Source organism: Copadichromis virginalis, linkage group LG1 (genome assembly GCF_057382275.1).
Source record: "Copadichromis virginalis isolate Kocher_CV1m ecotype Utaka linkage group LG1, C_Virginalis_male_GT1.1, whole genome shotgun sequence".
Classification (NCBI taxonomy): Eukaryota; Metazoa; Chordata; class Actinopteri; order Cichliformes; family Cichlidae; genus Copadichromis; species Copadichromis virginalis.
The window spans coordinates 38,657,640-38,680,622 of record NC_140618.1 but is presented as its reverse complement, the minus strand read 5'-3'; the positions used below and the strand labels follow the sequence as shown (position 1 = coordinate 38,680,622).

General features: G+C 43.6%; 1 protein-coding gene across 1 annotated transcript in view; it reads left to right on the top strand.

Moving 5' to 3' along the window:
* The window catches only part of large2 (LARGE xylosyl- and glucuronyltransferase 2), a 137,190-nt gene that overhangs the window by 59,714 nt on the left and 54,493 nt on the right, over positions 1–22,983 (top strand). The window contains exon 2 of the mRNA XM_085461828.1: positions 1,633–1,733. The gene's annotated coding sequence lies outside the window, so the exon portion shown is untranslated. The remainder of the gene's footprint in view (positions 1–1,632; positions 1,734–22,983) is intronic.

Below are 22,983 nucleotides of genomic sequence, written 5' to 3'. Positions count from 1 at the left end.
ACATAATTTACATTTATGGCAGTTAAAATCAGTGTAATCCAAAACAAGTAACTGAAACCATAAATGTTTAGAGAGGTCTGGGCACTTTTGCAGCTACAGCTATTGCTCCCTGGTGGCCATTTAAGAGAATGCAGGTCTAATGGTGCAGACGACAGTCAGGACATGTTCCCCGACCCAAAGGCGCAGGGAACAAACGCTCTTGTCCACTGGAAAAACTCCAACGTACAGGCAGCAAGGCGAGGGGATACTAAGATTCCTACCTCAGCCTGCCGCCTCTCGCCAAGGGCAACTCTAGACTAAGGGAGTCCAGCTCCTCTCCAGGGTTCTGGAGCCCTTTGCGTTGAGCTGGTACCTCTCAACCTCACGCGGTGGATCGGGTCCTTCCCCACCAGAGAGGTGACATTCCATTTTCCAATCGTTAGTCTCGGTAGCTGGTGATTGGCCCAACAGGGTCTCTGACCCCGGCCGCCGCATGGGCCCACCCTACAGGTAGTAGCCCCATGTCCCATGGTCTCCAGGCGCTCGCCCTCGGGCACCCTCCCTGGGCCTGGTTCCAGGGTGGGGCCCTGGTAACCCTATCCTGGGCAGGGTGAATTGTTCCCTAGATCTTATACTCACAGGGGTTTTTGAATCCTCTCTTTGTCTGGTCCATCACCTGAAACCAGTTTGCCATGGGAGGCTGTACGAGGGAGCAAAAGCCCCCTGGCAACATGAGATCCCTGGGACACACAAGCCCCTCCACCATGTGAAGGTAGCGGATGTATGGATGGAAGGAACGTTTAGTATTTCCAAACAAAAATTGCTGCACTACATGTATTACAAATAAAGAAAACGTATCATGACAGTACCCGTAGATCTCCATCAAATACCATATCCCATCAGTATGACTACATATAAATTATTACCTATAAAGAATATTCAACTGAAAATAATTTGTTCTGTGGTAAACAGGCAAATGAGATACAATCGCTAAGACTGTTTGAAAAATCCATGCAGCTGAGGGTCTTCTTTGTTCTGGAGAGCTTTCAGTAGACCGGAAGAAACACTGCAAAGGAGAGGTAGAAATGACTGACAAGTCTTAAAAATGATCCAAAAAGATTCAGTTTAATGTCATTTGGGCAAAGAAAGAGGGTATGTAACTAGTACTAATGGCTTATTTATTGACTTTTTTGAAAAGGTTTTGCATTTGATGTTTAAAATGGCACAGGAGTCCTTGTTGCTTAAAAAGACGAGCTGCTGCACTGCTGAACCCACGCATGCACAGGAAGTGATGTAGTATTTAGCCTCAAATTAAAGAAATAGACAACCTCACACTCCTGTGCAGGTTGATCGACAGAGGAGACATGGTTTCAGAGCGCTGGCAACCGAAAAACCTTGTGAATTTCAACTTGAGCAATGACAGTAATGAGAAGCTCTGTCTGCTGCGTGATTGACAGCTCAGTCTGTAGCTTTTGCTGTTTGATATTCAGATGCTTTTGGTTGAGCAGCTCAGAGGAAATCTTCACTCTTTCTGTTCATTTCTGTTAAAAAAATATTATTCTTTAGTATCTTATAAGATTGTCTGAATATTAGTAATTGTTCCAGTCCTGCCATACAGCTGCTGTCATCTCATAGCTATTTTTATTTCTGCAGACTGGATCTTCCCCGGATGGTTCCTGTTGACTTCGACTGAAGAGCCTCTCCGTCACTTCTCATCACTTTACCCCACACGGGGATTTACATTAGCCAATCTGGTGAGGAATCTTTTTAATTGATTATATTTTTTTGCCTGTAAAACACCCCCTCAGTGAGTGCGTGTGGACCTGCATAGAGTCTCTGAAGAAAACGACTGAAGAGTTGGTGTAAAATCAGCTGTGTGGGGACATAATAGGATTCAGTTTATATCTGATGAGATGCAGAGAAATCTTCAGAGACCAGATTCACAAATTCTTGGATGTAATCCAGAGATGAGCTGCTTGGAACTGGTGAATGTATTGTTTTGGCTCTTTGTTGATTCCTGTGCATGTGCGTTTACGTGACTGGTTTTGTGATATTTTTTTTCTGTTGTCTTGTTTGTGTGACATGACAGGAAATCTAAAATGTTCAGCAGCAGCAGCAGCAGCAGCTGTGGTGCTTTACCCAGCAAACACCTCTAGAACATGTTGTCCCACATCACAAAGGTCATTGCATAATTATGTTGTGTAAATTAGCATCCAAGGTATTTATCCCCTGTGGCTGTCACATGGTGTTATTTTTCTTCTTCTTCCTCTTAATAGAGCTGCAGTGGAAATTATTTATGTGTGCTTGAAGCAGTTTGGGTACAAATTTAGCTCAGAGGAGCAGCTCTCTGAGGAAGCTTCCCATACGATCGATGCTGCACTGTTATATGATTTTCTGTAGCATCGGACTTGCTAAATGGAAGCATCACAGCACTTTGTTTTTCTTCGGCTGTTGCTTTTGAATTGATGTCTGCATATTTTTAGTCATTTATGTAAAATTTTAATGTGCCAGACTTATAACAAGTAATGTCTTTGTAGATGTTACTCAGATGTTTGCAGTTTTACAGGTGGCCGACTAGTGTGTTTAATTAAAAACGGCAGCTTTTGAATCAGGGGCCGTTTGGACTTGGTGATGAATCAGATTTGAATTAAAATTAAAATAAATTACAATTTTGGCTTGGAGCAGTTTTGGGTTAAATGCTGTTAGGTCTGTGGATAACACAAACTGTAGACATCTTGAATCTTTACATTTAAAACTTGCATTTAAAGCTGCATTTCCTCCAAAAAGTAACAGAGGCAGCATCTGCCTACAAGGGTTCGAGTCTAGCTTTACAAAAGAAACAGTCACCAGCATAGAAAAAACTACAAATGGAAGATTTCAACTAGTGCAACTGCTGTAATAGCTCTGTCCTGTTTGGAAAGAAAAGCAAAGTAAGTTGTACAAGTACTTTGCATTCAAAAACTCCACAGCTGAGGTTTTGCTTCAACATCTGCCAGAGCAACACTCTGCGTGGCCTCTTAGCACAGGTCAGTTGCATCCAGTGTCCCACAGGCTAATTAAGCCCAACCAGGAGTCCTTCTAGTGCTTGATGGCTCCCTTCACTTCCAGTGTCCACCAACCCATTCAGGGATTACCACCATGACAGCTACCTTGAGGTTTGGAAACAGGGTCCATGTCCAGAGGCTGATGTCACCAGCTTTCCTCAGAATACTGTTGAAGTTGGGATTAACAATCCTATGGATCCCAGCCTCTGCCAGATTTTTCTACCTTCTCTGTATGTTTTGGGTGTCCCCGCCCAACTGCTCACCAGCTGGTCATCAGGAGCTCAGCTCCTCTCTTCACCTAAATGTCCAGAACACACAGCCACAGGTCTAATACAGAATCAATCATCGACCTGCAACTGAGTGTCCTGATGCCACTCTGCTGTGCGCTAAAGAATGCATTTGTGTTCAGACATGGTGTTAATCAAGGACAAACTTTGACTTGCAGAGAAGTCCAATGATACAACACTGCTCAGGTTCAGATCAGGCAAGCCGTTCCTCTAGAACAGGGGTGGGGAACTCCAGGCCTCGAGGGCCGATGTCCTGCAGATTTTAGATCTCACCCTGGGTCAACACACCTGAAATGATTAGGTCATTCCAGACCTCTGGAGAACTTCAAGACATGTTGAGGAGGTCATTTAGCCATTTAAATCAGTTGTGTTAGATCAAGGACACATCTAAAACCTGCAGGACACCGGCCCTCGAGGCCTGGAGCTCGACACCCCTGCTCTAGATGACTCACCTCCAGCCCTCACTGTCGTTTCACACATGAGCATTGAAATATCCCAGTAGGACAATGGAGCTGCCAGGTAGGGCACCCTCCAGCACTGCAGCCAGCAACTTCAACAAGGCTGAGTACTTTGTATTATTAAACTGCAATCTGGATGCCTTCCATGAGCCACAGTTGCATTAAAGCAATGCTCTTGTCCACTTGAAAAAAAAAAAACCAATTTTCAGGCACAAGAATACCTTCCTCTGCCAGCCACGTCTCGCCAAAGACAACACAGCCCAAGCTGAGTATGACATCAGGACTCGCTAAGGCTCCTCCCACAACAAAGACAAAAGAGAGATCATCAGTTACACAAAAGTGTCATAATCCTATTTCCCACCAAACTGTTAATGGCAGCAGCAAAATAATAAGATGTTGGCTATCCCAGTGGTCTGAAACTATACAACCATACCTCATGCTCGTAGCCTGACAGTCCCGATTGGACAGAGTAGTTAAATGTGGTGTGTTTCAGTGGGGTATTTTTTTCACATTAATTAGATAGCAATAATTAAATATTAAAATGCTATTAAAAGTTCTTAAATGAAACTGCTGGACACCAGTTTAGAAGCTGTAACTCTAAATGTTAAGAAAAAATCATTAGCACCACTAATCAGTTACTTGAGCAGTCTTCAGTGCCCTGACTTAATAATGCTAGACTGCACCACAGGACAACCACCTGGTGTCTGACACCAGATTACCTTTCAGGTGGTAAATATCTCAAATCTCTCTCGCCTGTTAATGAAACAGGCAGCAGCTGCAGTAGCCTGTTGGCTATCGTGAATGATAGCCAACACACACACAGTTAACTGTCTGGTTAGGCAGATTTACATCACCAAGTTAGACCTGAGCACTGATGCACTGTTATCATATCTAAAAGACCTCATAGTACAATACAGGGAGTGCAGAATTATTAGGCAAGTTGTATTTTTGAGGAATAATTTTATTATTGAACAACAACCATGTTCTCAATGAACCCAAAAAACTCATTAATATCAAAGCTGAATGTTTTTGGAAGTAGTTTTTAGTTTGTTTTTAGTTTTAGCTATTTTAGGGGGATATCTGTGTGTGCAGGTGATTATTACTGTGCATAATTATTAGGCAACTTAACAAAAAACAAATATATACCCATTTCAATTATTTATTTTTACCAGTGAAACCAATATAACATCTCCACATTCACAAATATACATTTCTGACATTCAAAAACAAAACAAAAACAAATCAGCGACCAATATAGCCACCTTTCTTTGCAAGGACACTCAAAAGCCTGCCATCCATGGATTCTGTCAGTGTTTTGATCTGTTCACCATCAACATTGCGTGCAGCAGCAACCACAGCCTCCCAGACACTGTTCAGAGAGGTGTACTGTTTTCCCTCCTTGTAAATCTCACATTTGATGATGGACCACAGGTTCTCAATGGGGTTCAGATCAGGTGAACAAGGAGGCCATGTCATTAGTTTTTCTTCTTTTATACCCTTTCTTGCCAGCCACGCTGTGGAGTACTTGGACGCGTGTGATGGAGCATTGTCCTGCATGGAAATCATGTTTTTCTTGAAGGATGCAGACTTCTTCCTGTACCACTGCTTGAAGAAGGTGTCTTCCAGAAACTGGCAGTAGGACTGGGAGTTGAGCTTGACTCCATCCTCAACCCGAAAAGGCCCCACAAGCTCATCTTTGATGATACCAGCCCAAACCAGTACTCCACCTTGCTGGCGTCTGAGTCGGACTGGAGCTCTCTGCCCTTTACCAATCCAGCCACGGGCCCATCCATCTGGCCCATCAAGACTCACTCTCATTTCATCAGTCCATAAAACCTTAGAAAAACCAGTCTTGAGATATTTCTTGGCCCAGTCTTGACGTTTCAGCTTGTGTGTCTTGTTCAGTGGTGGTCGTCTTTCAGCCTTTCTTACCTTGGCCATGTCTCTGAGTATTGCACACCTTGTGCTTTTGGGCACTCCAGTGATGTTGCAGCTCTGAAATATGGCCAAACTGGTGGCAAGTGGCATCTTGGCAGCTGCACGCTTGACTTTTCTCAGTTCATGGGCAGTTATTTTGCGCCTTGGTTTTTCCACACGCTTCTTGCGACCCTGTTGACTATTTTGAATGAAACGCTTGATTGTTCGATGATCACGCTTCAGAAGCTTTGCAATTTTGAGACTGCTGCATCCCTCTGCAAGATATCTCACTATTTTTGACTTTTCTGAGCCTGTCAAGTCCTTCTTTTGACCCATTTTACCAAAGGAAAGGACGTTGCCTAATAATTATGCACACCTGATATAGGGTGTTGATGTCATTAGACCACACCCCTTCTCATTACAGAGATGCACATCACCTAATATGCTTAATTGGTAGTAGGCTTTCGAGCCTATACAGCTTGGAGTAAGACAACATGCATGAAGAGGATGATGTGGACAAAATACTCATTTGCCTAATAATTCTGCACTCCCTGTAGAGCATTTTAGCTCCTGTTTCAACAACATTAAAGTATTGAACAGTTGTCATGAATGTTAATCTGCAATTACCCATATTGGTCATCTCTCAGGTAGCGGCTATGGCTAATAAAAGAGCTGCAACATTAATGTGGGAGCTAGCTAACAAACAACATCAGTCCTGCTCCCTGACCTCTAACTATAGTTAATATAGTGCTCATTTAACAGAATTAAGTTTAAGTCTCTGAAAATTTGAATTTAATTAGCAGTTAGGGAGTCACGTGTCATGTGTAAACCATACAGTTATTTTTCACTTGGTCAGATAACTGACATGTTTCTATTGTCAGATTTTTCTTTAAAAAACAGAGCTGGAGATGTTCACCCCTACACGTCCATGTGTGTGTGTGTGTAACTCCGCCAGAGTGCCTGTTTCACTTTTCCTGGTCCCAAGTCCAGATAGAGGAGCAGGGTTGGAATTGAGATGTTAAAAAAAATGATAATTGCAAAAAGAAATTTAATGTGTAGTTCTAAATATATTCTAAGTGCTTTTAGCATGTTTTTTACTCTGTCTCTCTCATTGTATTATTTCTTTCTCCTACAACGTAGGTTACAATAATGTAAGCATGACCAATTATGGAAATTAGGCGATGGCGTCATTTTGCGACTTCTTGCGACTTTTAGGACAACCAATAGCGATTTTCCTGACTGACGAGTTGGCAACACTGGGACTCTCTCCTGTGCGTGTTTTGTCCTGTCTGCTTTCTGCTCTTCCCTGATTGTCTATTGGAGGTTTTTTCTTCCAACCATTTATTTCCATGTACTTACTCATAAGAGGTAAACTAAAACAGAAATGAATTGAAATGAAAAGGAGGCGTTCACGACTTTTTGGCCAGCTGATTGAGCTTTTCTCCCGGTATCAGCTCGGGCATCTTCGCAGCCACTTGCCCAAATCCCCGTCCACACTTGCAAAATGGCTTTGCTTTCGATTAGCCTTTTTTCCCTTCTTCTGTTTTTCCCCCCTCTTAGAAACATAATTACCATCATGTCAACATGAAGCCCTCTGTGTTTTGTGTTCCATGTGTAGGTTTAATTTCTCAGGCTGGTTGCAGTGAGAGGAAACAGAAGGAGAACGACTCGCTGAATTCTTATTTTTTTATTTTTCCTCTCATCCTGATTACTGTGCCGTCCTCCTCCCTCTGCTTTACCCCTCGGGTTATTTAGACTTTGGGAATAAACTGCCTCTGAAGTCTGTGCGAAACGAGAGGATGTGCCAGTGCGCCGTCAGCTCCGTCACAACGCATAAAGCGGTTGGATGAGTTAGCGAGGGGGTGCTGTCTCCACCTGCGTGTGTGTTCAGGATATTTCATTGAGGGGCGTAGGCGGCATCTGGAGGCGTTTCCATTCCAATTTAAAACGAACCAACAATAATTTTCCACTTGATAAACCAAATGACATGTGGTACCTTTATAAACTGCAGCTCTTCACCCAGAGCATGTAAGTGGCACCTCCATAACGTTAATATTAAAAATCCAAAAGATGTAATTTATGGTAAATTTATGGCCTTATCTGCTGATAGATAAAGATACTTTAAAGCCATGATTCGAGCACTTCCTCCAGCCCTCACCAGATCACCATTAAATCAGTCTCACTTTCTCCTTTAGCGTACTCTTTACCCCAGAACTCGGATATTTTCCTTCCTTTTTATTGGTGCAGTTGTTGACAAAGTTTAAAAAGTGCCTTGTTGCACTGGCTTTGAAGATTGCTGCTTAGGGAACGACCTGGGACGTTCCTTGAGGTTGTCCTTTCGACCGTTCTCTCTTTGGTCCCTTTTTCAGAAGTTGTTAATGATGCCTGGAAGGATTCACTGCCTCAAAGGCTAAAGTCAGAGATCAAAAGTGTCTTATCCAAAAAAAAGAAACTTTACAGATTATAAGACTAATGAACATAACCTGCTCCTGCTTTTTAAAGCAATTAAAATAGGTCTATAATCCTGTTGCTTTAAGGTACGAGTTTACTGATTGATTATAACACTATGTTTGCCACATCATTAGGTGCCAGATCGTTACGTGCAATGGCAATGTAGCTTACCATTGCCAGTGTGTGAATGTGTGCGTGAATGGGTGAATGACTGAATGTAGTGTAAAGCGCTTTGGGGTCCTTAGGGACTGAGGAAAGCGCTATACAAATGCAGGCCATTTACCATTTACCGTCTGGGATGGAGGAGGAGATGATGTTCTTCAGCAGCCTCTCGAACACCTTCATTACTACCGAGGTCAGTGCAACTGGCCGGTAATCGTTCAGGGATGAGGGTTTGCTGTTCTTGGGCACCGGGATGATGGCGGATCCTTTGAAGCATGTGGGGACCACATAGGGCTGTTCGATATAACGATATATATCGGATGACGATATAAAAACGTCTATCGTTTCATTTTACGCTATTGTTTGTTTCGTGGTGTCGCAAAATAAACTGTTTACGGTAATATTTTTTCATGGTTTTGATGGTCACTGTAGTGGCTATGTTAATTTCTTAAACTTCTCTCTTTCTCTTATATTTAATATAACCACACTACGGACAGACAAGCGCCTGTTTTTATGCGTTGTGGTTAGCAACAATGACGGTAACAGCATCGCGTGTCCGCTTGTTTATGTTCCACATAAATCTTTCACAATAAAGCTCAAGATCCTGTTGAGACTTAAACTGAGTCACGTGAAAGAGCAGATTATTTACGGATGAGAAGTAAAAAAGAGCCGCCAGGTGCTAAAAAATAAACTCAAACGTTAGAACAGGCTTTTCCCCGCAGCACGCCGTGTAATAAATACAAAGAAAATGGCGGCCGTTACAACTTGTGTCTAAAAATGTATCGTTTCATGCATCGGTTAAAACACTGGACTCCAGATACATGACGCGCAGCTGGAAACACTTCCCGCAAGTCAAGCTGCCCGAGATTCACAGAATTTACAGAAAATGTTAAATTTTTGTGATTTATATCGTTACCGGGATGATAGAATTCTTATATCGGGACATGAGATTTTGGTCATATCGCACAGCCCTAGGACCACAGGCTTGGCCAGGGACTCTTTGAAGATGGAAGTGAACACACCTGCTAGCTGGTCAGCCCAGCAGCGCAGCAGACGGCCGGTGATGCCGTCTGACCCCGCCGCTTTCCTTGTGGTCACTCTACTCAATGCCACTCGGACGTCATGCTCCGCGATGCTGATCACCGGTCTCTCGCTGATGACGTCACTGTCTTCGGTAGTCAGGCGGTAGTTAGCATTAGCCGCCTGGCTCATTGTTGAATGCAGAGTCTGCGTTGATCGGCGCAGTGTCCCTGGCTTTGTAGTCCGTAATGGTGCGTGGTCCGTACCATATACTCCGTGTGTCACCCTGGTGGAAGCGAGACTCCATGCGCTCCCCGTACCGGCATTTGGCATCTCTCACCGCGCGCCACACGCCGTATGAGACCGCTTTGTAGGCACTCATATCGCCAGTGGGGAGACCCGCATTGTAGGTGGCGGTCCTGGTGTTCACTGCAGCACAATTTGTCCACCTACGGTTTCTGGTTCGGGAATGTGGCGACTCTCGCAGTGGGGATAATCTCCTCCACTAGCATATTAACGAAGATTACTGCTACGTCCATAAACTCATTGCTGTCAACTGCGCATGCTCTGAACATGTCCCAGTCTACGTCGTTGAGTGCATCCTGTAGCGTAGCTTCTGATTGGGCAGACCAACGTTTCGCCTCCCTCGTGGTTACTTCTTCCCTCTGTATGTTTTGTTTATACTGGGGAGTGAGGAAGATGGCGTTGTGGTCAGACTTCCCAAAAGCCGGGTGTGAGACAGCTTTGTAGCCCTGCTTGTATGGTGTGTAGCAGTGGTCCAAAATTCAATCCCCCCTCGTCAAACACGAGACACGCTGGTAGAAGTTTGGCATGACTTGTCCGAGGTTCACTTTATTAAAGTCTCCTGCTACAATGAGGGCTGCGCTCGGGTCCTTGTTTTGAAATGAACTCAGCACATCATGTAGTTCGGACAAAGCCATACCTGTGTCCGCTTGGGGTGGGATGTAGACCATGGCGATGACCAAGATGAACTCACGGGGCAGATAGAAAGGGTGGCACTTAATGCTCAGGAATTCCAGATGTGGCAAGCAGCCACTGGAAAGAGTAGAAATGGTCCTGGCATCACACCACTTTCTGTTTACCCTGAAACACTCCTCCACCTTTGGTTTTGTTCGACTCTGCCGTTCTGTCCGCGTGGAGCACACAGAATGAATACGACGGAGTTACGGCCTGGTCCGGCATGTTTGGGGGTCAGCCATGTCTCCGTGAAGCACAGAATGTTGCAGTCCCTCATGTCACGTTGGAAGGTGACTCTTGCTCTTAGGTCATCAAGCTTGTTCTCCTAGCATCCTACTAGTATGTTGGCCAGTAGGATGCTGGGCAGTGGTGTGCGATGTCTCAGTCTGTTCCGCGTTTCCCCCGGCGCTTCTTTGTTCTACGCCTTGGATGAGCGGCCCATCCTTTGTTGTTGTCCGCGCTGTGTGTAGTATCTCTGGCAGCCAGGATGGGTCAAGTTTAAAAGTGTCCAAGATTAAAAATGCAACCTTGTCACCGATGTTTACAAGTGATCTGCTGTCGTAGACTATAAAACTAGAGGATTTTGGACTGTAAACCAGAGCAGAAAATAAGCAATAAACTAAAAAGGTGCATAGTCGGAGCCAAGCGGTCAGGAAGAATGTGGCCGCACCATATTCTGTATCATTACAGTCATTTTAGAAGCAAGTCTCCCAATTGCTACCACTAAGGATTCCTAAATGAATGAGGAGATAATGTGGTCAATGAAACAGAAACTGTATGGAATCACAGTTAAAATCCAAAGTAAAGGAAAAGAAAGAAAGAAAGCACATTTTTTTGTCATTGTAACGACACAATTGGCTGCTTTCTCACTGCATGTGGCATCACAAGCATGTCATACATTATGATCATTGTTACTGTGACAATGTGCACGACTGTCAGGTCAGTGTGTGCACCTGCTGTGGGCAGAAATGTGACACCAAAGCTGACCGATGAACGATTGATGTGCTCTGCTGCAACCACAGATGAGAGCTGAGACACACACACACTCACACATGCACGCACGAGCTGTCCAAAGACTGGTGATATGGTGTGCTGAAGGTGGACAGACAGAGGTGAACAGGGGTGAAATAATGTGACCACAGGTCAGTCCCCCCGACCTCTGTCCATTAAATCTTGGCTTTGATTGGACAGATAACAGACATCAGAGCAGACATTAGAAGTGATGTGGTGTGCTGATGGGGTCATCTGGGCTATGGTGGGGTCTTTTGTGTTTGGGTTCCCAGGACACATTCCATTGTTCTGCCGCAGGGGTATTGGACAGGGTGCAAAGGTCAACCAAGGCTTCAAATTAGGGACTGACCTCATGTGTGTGTATATATATGAGGTTATAGGTTGCTTTGATTTTATGAATAAACTTGGATTTTTTTATTGCCTAGTGCATTATAAGGTTTATAAATCATCTGTTTCTGGTAGAGGAACACTCCCATTGTTTGCATTTGGATCACAGATGGTGCTTGACATTACTTGGACTGTGGAACCCTGTGGGTTCTGTTTTTTTTTTTTTTTTCAATAAAGCCAGAGTGTTGGTAGTCTAAATGCCTGGACAGATGCTATTCCTGCAGTGACACAGCTTCTACTACACTTGGATCTGTGCCATCCAGCAGAGTCTAGACATTACCTGCACTGATCTGTAATCACATGTTTTTTATGTTCTTTAACTGGATGCTTTTATCGGTACAGTGTGTTATGGAGCATAAAGGTTGCAAATTTGCTAACACAAATTCAAATCATATCTCCTATTTTCCTTAAAGGTCTTTTGGTAGGGTCGGCGTTTTCTTCTGGTAACCATGTCACCAACACCTAATGCCACTCCATTGTCTAGTTTGTGTTGGCCATTTTTATGTACTGACAGGAGCTAGGGCTGGGCCATATCATACCGTTCACGGTAATACCGGTATAATGTTGGGCAACGATAAGAAAATGAAATATCGCGATAGAATGTGGGTAAAACGCGCATGCGCAGTGCCTTTGTTTTCATACGCACATGGCGGAAAAAGCATGTCGGAGAATGAGAAGGGGGAAAGTGGATCGTTGAATGAAACGGATGAACCAGAACTGGTTTGTAAAATGCTGCAGCTTCAGTGGTGTGGAACTGGTTTAGCTTTCGTCCGTCAGATACACAACAAAGCACTATTTCTGGTAGAGCATGCTAGCGGGCCGTCGTTATTACCATGTTTTTTGGAAAATACGGCACACTTAAAATCAATCCTTCGATTTTTCTGAAAATCGACAGAGCCCCTTATAATCCTGTGTGCCTTATGTATGAACTCCGGTTGTGTTTACTGACCTCGAAACGATTTGATGTACACGGCGCTCGAAAATCTGTCAAATGTTTTAGTGCGACTTTGCTAAGCTACGAAGCCGCACTGCTTGATGGATTGTCGGAGCATTACGGCTATCGTAGGCAGGAGCCTCGTGGAGTGATGCGTACTGCGCTTCAACATAATATTACCGTATTGTGTGTGTATAACCTCTTTTTAAGTTTTGTGGATATTATACATGGTTATGCTGAGGATATGTCGGCCAGTTTCCACTGGAAATGCCTTTTGGTTAAACTGTCAGCAAGGAATTTGCATTTGCACTGTTAAATTTTTATATAACTTTAATGGATAGGATATGAGGAGCTGAGGCCCCAGTGGACTGCTTACAGTTTTGAGAGCACTGTCCTGCTAAGACGTTGCATTGCTTCCACCTTACCCATGCAGCTTGCTAACATTACAGTTAGCACTGAAGTTATTTTGCTGCTGAAAGACAAAAAAAGAAATTGTGAGACTGTAGCGTGACCAACCATTATGGTGACCTTGTGTGAATAACTTCATTAATCTCAAATATCCACAAGGTTATTGCAAACCCATCGAGGTTTAGGTTTTAGCCCAATGCTTCTTACAGTTTTGCCTGTTTGGAAGCTTGTGACAGGAAAACTATAGTTAAAGCACGTAAACATCTGTTTGAGGGCAAAATATGTGATCCTGAAAAAGGCAAATATTAATGATCAGATGAACTTCTCTTTGGTTACCTAACCAGCTCCACGTTGATTCTTTGAAAAGTAAAAGACACGCGAGTCAGTTTGAAAAGAAAACTGGTCCCTTTGTGAACGCCACTCCTGCCCGCCTCTCCATTGTGCCTTGCTGTCCTCTTCTTCATTGAGAGTAAATGATGACGCCCTCCCATGAAGCCATCTACTACATTTGTTGTGACTGCTGGAGAAATGAAGGGAGAAGATTGAAGGAGGGTAAAAGTGACAAACGAAGATTGAGAGCGACAACATTTGATTCTTACAGTGAAAAGTTGTTATTAATGGATGTGAGCCACTCGTTCTCTTCACAGCGCCTACTTTCACTGTCCACACACACACACACACACACACACACACACACACACACACACACACACACACACACACACACACACACACACACACACACACACACACTCCCCTTGCTGTCAGAGAGATAAATCTCTGTTGGCTGATGGAAAGAAATGGAGCCCGGGCTCTGCTGGGAAAATGAACTCACAACTATACTTAATCATTTACCTCCACTTCTCCTCTCTAAATAGTCTCTTCCCCTCCCTTTCTCTCTCTTCTTTTCTCATTTGAACTGAGGAATTGCTGCAATCTCAAAATCACATCCTGACGTTTCCTGAAAGGAATGCCTCTCAGCACTTTGTGATTCATCGGGACGCGACAGGACTCCCGTAGATCAGCGGCCGAAGGGGGGCGGGGTGAAATTACATTTCATGGTTTTTCGGCATTGGACTGCTGTTACATAATTTGTGCTAATGTGAGTGAAAATAAGTGCAAAGGAAGATTGTACTCTTCACTGATGAGGTAACACATGATGCAGCTTTCAAACAGAGTAATAATGCGTTAACCTTGAGCGTTTTTATTATATTGGGCCTGGTAGCGAAAAAGATTAGATTAAATCTTCACAGCTCATGTGACTGCTTTCAGAGCTTTGTCTTCTATGGTGAAAGTGAACCTATTGTGCTAGTCTTTATTTTCTGCTATGATATATATACTGTCACAGCGGTGGATGCTTATCTTCAGCAGGGCCAAAGAGGGAGATCTTGAGATCTTGGATCTGCACAATATCAGAGCAGAAACCTCAGACCTGGATTATACTCTGTAGGCTGGACATGGACAGCTGGAGATCCACTGCCTGGGAGCGTGTGTGGTTGTAACATCTGCGCAGTCATAGCCACAAATGGCAGACTGTCTCGCTCACTGTCCAATGGCAAGCTTTCCGTCAGTAGAATAAGGTTGGCCGATTGGACGAATATATCGACTATTGACGAGGCGGAGGCTATCGTCGATCATTTTTACAAAGGCGATTTATTTATTTGCCCATGAGCAAGTTTGCTAATAATGTTCGTTGAAGCTAACAGAAATGTCTCTTCCAGCGAACATAAGAAAAAAATCTCAGACATAAAGTCTTTTGTGCGATTTGGCGCATCACAATGCAATAAATAAATAAATGAATAATCCAAAAAGTAGATACATTAATACTGAAACAAACAAGAAAAGGTCAAATATTTCCTCCAAACAAAACATATAAATTTAAATTTATCAGGTTTTAGCAGCATGCACAGGTGGTTAACGATATTAGCCGTTCTGAAGGCGTGCTCGTGGCCGGTATACACAGATGTTTCCATGCCATGTGTGACATCAATGGGAAACGTTTTTCATGCATTTTCCATCAAACCTATGGATTGTCTCCGTCTACGACCTCCTCGCTGAGCTAACAGTCCACTTCTATCTGCACCCTCTCCTCCAGGGTGCAATTTGGCAATTAATTCGTCCATGTTTGGACTTCTTCTGTGTTGTAAACGCGCATGTGCATGATTACATTGCTCCGCCAATCAAAAAGTCTGCTCATGCGTGAATATATCGCCTGTCATCGGTTATTGGACTGACGATTTTTACATATCGCCCAACCTTACAGTGGAACCCAAGTGGACTCACTAAATCATGTGTCTACAAGGCTCAGCCAATCAGAAGAAAGTTGGCACAATTTAATGTTTCTGGGTGCTGATGCTTAATACAGTGTGCCATTTTCAGGTACCCGATATAACTGAATGTAAATGCATGTAAGACTCTTGGTTTGAAAAATCAGTTTCACACAACTAAACTTTATTATGTATGTAAGATGCATCCTAACCCTAAAGCTGTGTCCACACTGGAATCGGTCACAGCTGGTCGCTTGCAGATATTCCAGGCTCTTGTTGCCTGGGTAACCCTCTTGTATATATTTACAACAAGGTCATGTGTCAACCATGTGTCGGTATCATGTATTTCTCTGATAGCTGCTTAATTACCTCACCTGGAAACTGGGCCTGGTGTCACCAGCAGTTATTTTGTCTGTAGTTGCATGAAATTGCTGAATATTAAATTTCTGTGATCTCTGGTCCCGCCCATCGAGGATGGAGCCTAACGCTACCACAGAGTGGTTCACTGAAGATGTGGAAGATGAAAGAAAAGACCAAGTTGGGCCAAAATGTGAGTGAAAAGATTTGATTTAAAAGGGAGCATCTTCAAATTTCTTGAACTGTTTGTGACCAAGCTCTAACCTAACCGTAGCCCTAAGGGTGGCCTTAAAGAGAGAGGAGCTAAAATAGGTTATTTCAGGTAGGAGATGAATTGAGGGACTGCACAAAGGCCTATTGTACGATAAGTAAGCAATATTTTAAACTGTGGAGCTTGCACAGCTAGTAAAGTCAAAGAATACAACTGATCTAGAAATAAGCAAACTAGTTTAGGTTAGCCAGATAAAAATATGTGTGCAAAGTTCACTGTAAGTCACATCCAGTATAAGTCAAATGAGCAGTCACATTAATTCAAGGTTAATGCTTACAGGAAGATCACATTAACATTTCAGAACTGCTACTTTGGCTTTGGAAAGATCAGTGAGGCACAGAAGCAGTAATCAGTAACTGCAGTTTATCAGATATAGAAGAAAGCAGCTTTCTCTGTTTGCATGTAAACAGCAGTTTCTAAAAAGAAAAGCATGTGCTGTGTAGGACCCACAGGTCCTGACAACTCTGGCTCAGTTTTTTTCTGTAATACGTTAATAAATAAAAGTAAAATATTTGTGGTTTTTTGCACTTTTTATTCACATTTCATTCAACCTTCAATTTGAAGATGTGAAAATTGTATTTGGAAAATGATACATTCGATCATTATGCAAATAATTCTTTGCACCTACAGTGCAAAGAATTATTTGCATAATCACACTAATAATTGATACAAATTCTTCATACAAGACTTAAAAGAATTCAGCCTTCTAGATTAGATTAGATTAGATTAGATTAGATTAGATAGAACTTTATTAATCCCTCCGGTGGGTTCCTCTGGGAAATTCGATTTCCAAAAAACCACAGCACCGACAGAAGTTACAGAGTTATACACACACACATATATATAAATACAGAGACAATATAAATAAAATATACGAAGGGGATAAATAGAATAAATAGGAATAAAAATAAAAATACAAGTGAATTGCACATTTCAAGTATTGAGTCTATTGCACCGTTGACTATTTACAAAAGTATTGCACAAAAGGTATTGCACAGTGAGGTGAAGAGGCACTACAGCTTAGTTGTTCCCCCCTCCTTTGTCCTCCTGTTTCCCCTCCCTCTCCCCTCCAGAGAGGAGTTAAACAGTTTGATGGCGTGTGGGACAAAGGAGTTTTTAAGTCTGTTAGTTCTTGTCTTGGGGAGAAGCAACCTGTCACTGAACAGACTCTTCTGATTGTTTATGGCCGTGTGCAGAGGATGCCCAGCATTGTCCATAATGTCCATCAGTTTCTTTAATGTCCTTTTCTCTGCCACTGTCACCAGAGTGTCCAGCTTCATGCCGACCACAGAGCTAGCCCTCCTGATCAGTTTCTCCAGCCTGGATGAGTCCTTCTTTGCTGTGCTGCTCCCCCAGCACACCACAGCATAGAAAAGTACTCCAGCAACCACCGACTGGTAAAACATCCTCAGGAGCTTCCTGCAGATGTTAAAAGACCTCAGCCTCCTGAGGAAGTACAGTCTGCTTTGGGCTTTTTTATACAGGTGCTCTGTGTTGCATGACCAGTCCAGTTTATTGTCCACCCACAGCCCGAGGTACTTGTACTTGTTGACCACCTCCACCTCCTCCCCCTCTATCTGAACCGGCAGTGGACCTGCTCTAGACCTCCCGAAGTCCACAACCAGTTCCTTAGTCTTTGAGGTGTTGAGTTGCAGGTGGTTTGTGTGACTCCATGCGACAAAGTTCCTCACCAGACTTCTGTACTCCTCTTCCTGATCATCCCAGATACACCCCATGATGGCTGTGTCGTCTGCAAACTTCTGAATGTGGCATAATTCAGAGTTGTAGCAGAAGTCAGAGGTGTACAGGGTGAAGAGAAGAGGGGACAGCACAGTTCCCTGTGGTGCTCCTGTGCTGCTGACCACTGTGTCAGACGTGATGTCCTTCAGCCTGACGTACTGTGGTCTGTCGGTGAGGTAGTCGGAGATCCAAGCCACCAGGCAGGGGTCCACCTCCATCCTGTTCAGTTTTTCTTGAAGCATACAGGGCCGGATGGTATTAAAGGCACTGGAAAAGTCAAGAAACAGGATCCTGACCGTGCCTTTTCCCCCATCCAGGTGTGAGTGGGCTCTGTGTAGGAGGTACAGGATGGCATCCTCCACTCCGACACCCGCCTTGTATGCAAACTGTAGTGGGTCCTGGGCATGTTGTACCTGTGGTCGGAGGAGGTTGAGGAAGAGCCGCTCTAGAGTCTTCATAAGATGTGACGTCAGTGCCACCGGTCGGAAGTCATTCAGCTCATTGGGCCGGTTCTTTTTGGGGACCGGGACAATGCAGGATGTCTTCCATAGGGCGGGCACTCTCCCCAGTCGCAGACTGAGGTTGAAGACTCGTTGTAGCGGCTCCCCAAGTTCAGCAGCACACGCCTTTAGCATCCTAGGACACACCTTGTCTGGGCCTGCTGCCTTTCTGGGGCGAAGCTTCCTCAGTTGTCTCCTGACCTGATCCACTGTGACACTGGGAGATGTTTGGGAAGAGGGGAGGGGGGGAGATGTCTTGCTGCTGAGAGAAGGATTGGAGGAGGGGGGTGTCATGGTGTCAGGAAGGGGGGGAAGCGAGGGAGGTAGGAGAGTGGGGATTGGACTCTGTAGTGAAGGTGAGGGTGGGGGGGTTGTGGGCTGGTCAAACCTGTTGAAGAAGTTGTTAAGTTCGTTTGCCTTCTCCACAGTCCCCCCCACTGTGCTTTTCTTGGTGTTGTGGCCTGTTTCTATACAAACAAAGAGTTCTATAATCCAGTTTATAATTATCCCAGTAAGAAAAAAAAGTACAGTTCATTGGAAATGTAAGACCACGATTGGAGAACAATTACAAAAAATTAATTGCTAAATGTTCAAGAATAATATTGACCAGGATGTTCAGAGTTAAAGGACAGTTAATCACAGAATAACCACAGGAAGCAGACTTCTGACGAAACATTGATTTTGTCGATTGAGTTTGTCCTGAGCAGACCTCAAACTGATCAATGATTGAAGGCTGAAAACAGGAGGGAGCTTCTGTCACTGCAGCATTAACGTGTCCTGGACACAAACAGCATCATGTGACTCACCATATTATCTGAAGCCAGCAGAGGTCTCATGACATCACAGTGCAATGAGCACACATTCAGAAAAGCCTGATGTGCAGTAAATAATAACACACCAGGAAAGGTCTGGTCTGTAGGTTAATGTTTTATCTTTGCTCTCATTAGTCTTCTAGCAAACAGTGGATTCAATTTGGTGCCTCAACGACGCAATTTCCCAGTGGGATGAGCGTTTTGAACAAAATACCATACAACATTATTTCGAATTAGAATTATGAATGATGTAACTGAAAAGCTAGTACAAAGAATGGTATTTCCTCTACTGCCCACTGGAGGCTGGCTCCAACAGTGTTTAGTGTGTTTAGCTCAATAGCAATGCTAAAATGCTGTGGCCTCTATAACTAATAACTGTGCAGTGGGTGTTTGTTTTAATTGTTTTTTATAATAATACTAAAGCCCAACCAATTGATTATTGGCTAATAGTAACTGCTTCCTGAACTACATCAGAGTTTAATGGGCTTTTCTCCAGGTCATGAGTGTTGATGTGTAGTTTTCCCACCAGAGGGCACTCTGTAACTTCCCTGTTAGCATCACGTGTTGGGAATGCCACAAACAGAACAACCATCTGTACCAAGCAGAGCTGGTAGATAACCCTTTACTTGAGTACTCAAATCACCTTCTACAACATTGACCCATACATATGCTGAAGTGCTTTCTGTTTATAATTCACACTCCAGTGAATGCCCGAGGTTTTTTTTGGCACACAGACTGAACTACCAGCCTTCCAGTTACCCTTGGCTCTTTCTGTGGTGGCTAATCTTCCTGTGTAAATTAACCAGGCATGGATTTTGAGCCGTCTTGAAATAGGTATGATGGGCTTAGGCAGCCACGGTGTGACATACTAAATCCATCATGCTGAATCCCATCAAAGGGGAAAAACCAAAACAAAAAGGACTTGCTCACACCGAGAGGACAGCAGAGGCTGTCTGACTGTTTGCATGTTTTTGTTGCGCCTTGGAAGGGCGCTCTGTGCTCCTATTAGTCAGCACCGTGAACATCTTGTTGAAATTGTCATGAGTGAGAGAATTATCTGGATTGGCTGTTAGAAGCTGTTGTCAATCATGAAAGAAAATGCATAATAAAATGAGTTTTGACAGTGCAAAGTCTGACTTTCTAAGATACTGAGTGTGTAACGAACACTGACCGTATAACCCAACTAACCTTTGCCCTTCAGGCTGAATTAGAGCACAGCCTCTGAAGGTCTAGATCCGATGCACTCCTGAAGTTCATGAAGATTCAAAAGCTCTCTGATGTTGAAGGTGAGTTGCAACGTGTGAGTCTTGAAATGTAACCGTTAGGACCTTAATCCATCCTGATTTCAGAGGGACGCCTAGAATGCAACTCCGGATTCAATTCAGATTCCTTCAATTCCTCTGGCAGAACGAGGCTCAGCGCGGGGGAGCTGCAGTGACCAGTTAGGGGCGACGGTTAAGAGAAGAGACGGGACAAGCTTCCAGAATCTGGTATTCCCAGGCAGTCTCCCAACCAAGAACTAACCACACCTAACCTGCTGAGCTTCCAAGGTTGGATGAGGGCAGTTTGGCTGACCATGAGTTTGGTGAAATTCTGACTTGTGTTCGTGCAGTACATTAGTTTTGAACGATGGTGTGTCCATCATCTGTGTACCTTAGACATCACGTGGCTCATTCAAAGGCTGTAATGCTGCTGTCCTCTCATATCATCACTGAGTAATGAGCTCAGGCCCTGTTAAGGTGAAGGACAGGACTGCACAGAGGGTTAACACTGGCAGCATGTATGTTTGTGTTCTGCACCCTGGAAAGTTGTGATTTGTGAAAATAAACCGTTTAAGTGTAACACCATTCCCATTGATTTAACTCATTGGCAAGATTGAACTTTAAATGAAGCTAAACTGGCAAATCATTCCCAGCTCACACAAACACAACAGTGCTGCTACATTTAAAATGAATTTCTTTGGGATCCAAAGCATCTGGGAGCTCTGGGACTATTTTATTTGAAGTCAAAGCTCAGTTTAGCAGACCACAAAGGCAGGAAAAAGCAGCCAAAATGTAAAATAAAGCTGCTGCAAATAGACAATAAACAACCAATGGGAATCCCACACTGACCATGAGGAGGTCGTGTTTTCTCTCTTGCTGGTGAAAGACTCTAACTGATCACAGAATGCCATAAAGCGAAACCATCGGTATGTAAATTGACCACAAAGACAAAACGGCCAAAAACAGAGATGAAGCAGTTGCAAAGGGACAATAAATGACCAGAAGGGAACACACAGTGGTTACAAAGAGGTGCAACTATAAATGGAACAGGACCACATAGGGCTAAAACACCTGCACAGAGCCACAGACGACATTACGGAGCCAAACGCAGCCCAAAGGAGATGCACCAAGAGATCAACAATGAATCTGATCATCAGGTTGTTTAAATACTGGAATTCAACTCTGGTCTCATGTTATTGTGGCGTGCTGCTTTTGCTTACTCATTGCATTGGCACTGCACCATCAGCGTTGAGTTTTATTCGGTCCGCACATGAAACTTCTCCCCGCACTGTTCCAGATATATTCAGTATGTGACATGGAACGTGGAATACATCAAACTGTCTACGGTGCACGAAAACCCTGTGGTGTTTCTCCACTTTGGAGCTTATATTAAAGTGAGCGGGTTCTTTAGAAGTGCCACTTAAAAGAAAAAACAACCTTTTCCACATGCAACGAAAAGATTAAAAGTGGAAAATCCTCGATTTTCGATTCAGAGCTAGATGGTATGATGTGTGGAAGCTTTTCTGTCAACAATAAAATATCTTTAAAGGAGGAAGTGTGGACTATCTAAGCGATGGAGCTACATTAACAGTGCCAGCTGTATCTGTTTTTGGTCCCCTGTGAAAAACCCTGAATAGTCTCTACTGTGCCAACTGAGTTTGAATGTTAGTGGAAAACTTTGCAGACTATAATGTTGAAGCCTGAAGAACTGTGAACGGACTGGATCTGAGATCTGACTAATTAATCGCAGACTAGCCGTTCTGTGTGCATACTTTGTGTTATCGGCCATTTTATTCTAAATGGGGCAATAAATTAAAGAGAAATATAAAGAATCTAGTGACTGAGACTCGTTAGGAAAATGTTTGCTGTGGTCATAAATCATTTTCTTAGAGATCTCTGCACAATCTGCCTTTCTCTTTTCAGCTGTAGAAGTCTCCCCCTGCTGGCCATTAGAAAGAACGTAGTTTTAGCTCACTTCCACCTTCCATCCTTTGTTTATATTTAGTCTATAGCTGCAGCACTTGGGATAGAAGTTTGTTATGTTTCCAGAGGGTGTAGAAGTATTTGGAAGTAGTATGAAAGTAATTACATTTTGATAGATGTATAGGTAGGCCTGCTCCAGAGGACATCGGAAAGTTGCTCAGAAATAGCAGGCGAGTGTACAACAGCGGAGGGGCTCTAAAAGAGTCTTAATAAAACCTCTGACCTGCTGTACTGTCCAGAAGCGGACTTTGTGGATATGACTATGCAGTGTGGAGGCGGCTGGAGCACAGCAAAACAAACACGAGCGCTCTTGTGTGTGAATGTGTGCATGATTCTGTACTCTGCGAGTCAATTGTCATATTATTTATGCAGTCCATGTGGGTGGGCAGTGCAGAGCCAGAGGGCACAGCATGTGTACACTGAAAGAGATGGAGAGAGATTCTCTGCTGTGCTATCAAACACGGATCATCTGCTTCTGAATTTCAAGTAGCCGAGCAGCTGTTGTCCTTTAACTATTTCTCTTATTGTTACTCTTTATTTTTAACATTGGTTTCCCTCCAAACAGAGTACAGAATTTAACTGAATTGTGAGCGAATCCAGTGCCGAGTATTGGAAACTTTTCTGACCCCAGTGATACCAGTGAATAAATCATTCCCACTGATAGCAGACTGATAGAGTGACTCAGTCTTTTTGCATTTTTTTTTTTTTTTGCCGTGTGGACGCAGCAGACGGATGCTTGCTCTGAAGACCGCAGC